Source organism: Penaeus japonicus, unplaced genomic scaffold (assembly GCF_977035675.1).
Source record: "Penaeus japonicus unplaced genomic scaffold, GWHDUDI00000001_assembly GWHDUDI00000037, whole genome shotgun sequence".
NCBI lineage: Eukaryota > Metazoa > Arthropoda > Malacostraca > Decapoda > Penaeidae > Penaeus > Penaeus japonicus.
The window spans coordinates 16,144,239-16,146,738 of record NW_028234439.1 but is presented as its reverse complement, the minus strand read 5'-3'; the positions used below and the strand labels follow the sequence as shown (position 1 = coordinate 16,146,738).

General features: G+C 36.0%; 1 protein-coding gene across 1 annotated transcript in view; it reads right to left on the bottom strand.

Moving 5' to 3' along the window:
• LOC122246417 (histone lysine N-methyltransferase trithorax) overlaps positions 1-2,500 on the bottom strand; it is a 43,633-nt gene that overhangs the window by 2,203 nt on the left and 38,930 nt on the right. Inside the window, exon 16 of the mRNA XM_043004980.2 lies at positions 1-2,500. This exon is cut by the window's left edge and continues 2,203 nt beyond it; it is cut by the window's right edge and continues 1,365 nt beyond it. The gene's annotated coding sequence lies outside the window, so the exon portion shown is untranslated.

Here is a 2,500-nt window from a genome sequence, read left to right as displayed (position 1 = left end):
ACAGTGAAGTAGTATAATGTACACAAAAGGTCCTCACATTGTACGAGCTTCATTGGTCCGCGTACAGAACATGACAGCTTCTGCGGTGCTCTTGGAGCTCCCGCCTCCACGCAGTATACAGTATACCACTGTCATCAGGTTCACCCCAAACTTAAGATCTCACTACTATCTCAAAAAAATTCCAGATTTATTCTCCAATAGCTTTTCAGTTCTAATGGAAACTGGTTTCAAAAAACACCTAAACAGGAAACAGAAAAACAAATCAACCACCTAGTAGCACCATTTGATCATTTTTCTTGTTACAGTATATGGGACTTCTCCCCAAAAAATTTCCCAGAATTTCTATTCCATTACAAGATGCTGGCAGTTTGCGCCCGAGCGCTGGACTTGCTTTAACTTGTTTTCAAACTAGATTCACACTGCATTATCCTGACTCTGAATGCCCTATCAACTCCAATCATACTATTTCATATTCATCAATATGGATATGGAGTTGTGCTTCTAACATATTAAAACCTTGATACTTCTTTTGACCTTCCACTGTGTATATGTACTGTAGCTATGAGAGACATCTCATACTCTAAACAGGAATTCACAAATTGCAAGGTAGTTATTCATCATACAGAATCGCACTAGAGCAAACAACTGTCAACAATACAGATTACAACCTGTACATTCAGTAGATAATACCAGAGTCCATTACCCTAATTCATCACATACATCTCACTTTTCATATTGACACAGAATTGGTGATATGTTAGAAAAATTCCTCCTGACTGCTTGGTTGAGAGCAAAGTAACTTTGCCATGATCATCATGGAACCCTGATTACTTTTTTTGGTTCTATTTTGCCTTTCCATTACCAAAGTTCCAAATCATTTAGCTCAAAACAGTTTGTGTAATGATTAATCTAGTGAATGTACTGTTTACTCTTACAAGACATGTGACAAAATCAACAACACGCCACTACAGATGTCTCCTACTCCAACCGGCCGTCTGTCCAAAAGCAATGGGGACTTACGAGAGCAGTGTACTTTTGTCTCCTTCAATTTGTACCTTAGAAAGCCTTAGAAAATTCAGTTCACAGCATGAGAGCCACTCACGCAAGTGCTGCTTTTGGGACGACAGGTGAGCTCTACCTACAAGGGCTTGGCGGCCATTGTTGGACAATTTGTGGTCCCAATGGCCACTGCCCCTCAAAGGCTACTGCTCCTCCTCCTCTATCAGAATTGCTGAATTTGTCACCAGTTACCAGAATCACAAAAGTAAAATGCAGAGAGGTGATATAATTACACATCTACTTAAAATTATAGGAATCGGTGCATGATTATGCCAAATGCACACTGAGGTCTCTGGTTTTCCAACAAGAAGCAAATGATCCAAACCTCTAAGAGCCAACTTCAAGCAAGCATGCGTCAGTTAGTCATCCTCGCATCTGTATGTCTTTGGAAGGCAAAGACCGGCTGATACAAAAGACAGAGCAGAGCTTCCCCGGTGACCAATCACGACACAGCTACTCATCCGAAGGCAAATCCTAGAATTCAGACCTGTTTGTCCAATCATTGGCTCATGTTAAGACATAAAACACGCATTCCCAGTACGATGAGATTTCTACTCTTTATACATAAGGGGTCATATGAGGTATGTCAGGCTGGTTTCACAAAGTCTAAGAAATAATCATTAAAACACAACAAACGCCATTACAGAAATACCCAGCAAACAGCTTATCCCAATCCACTTGACGCTGCAACAGTGGACACTTGCATGCAGGCAAAATAATGCTTTGCAATAAGGAGAAAAGAAGAAAAAAAAAAAGAAGATTATCATTATCATTACTACTGTTAGCATTATCATCCTTTTGCCATCATTTTCATGGGCATTTTTTGTTGTTGCCTGAAATAATTTTGATTTTCATTATATTATTATTACCATTATCATTGTCACTATTATCTTTACCTTTATGATCGTTGCTACAGTTGCTGATGTTATCATTACCAATTAATCATTAGCTTCATTATCGCCATTATATTTCTATCATTATATTATCAATATGATGATTATCATCAATGATATTAATGTAATCAACATTAACAGTATCTTAATATCATTATTGACACTATAATGATAATCATACTGATGCTAATGATGGTGCTAATAACAATGACAATGAAAATTGTTGATGACAGATGATAGATAATTGATGATTGATGACTGATGATGACGATAATAACAATAATAATAATAATAATAATAATAATAATAATAAAAGCAATAACAATCATAATGATGATGATGATAACCATAATGAAATAATAAAATAATAGCAATAACAATAATAAAAAAAATAATAATAATATTGGTAATAGTAAAACCTACTATCATCAGAATGATTATGATATTGATGATGATGAAGATCATACGATAATGATAAGGTGATGGTGATGGTGATAGTGATAGTGATAGTGATAGTGATAGTGATGATGATGATGATTATATTATCA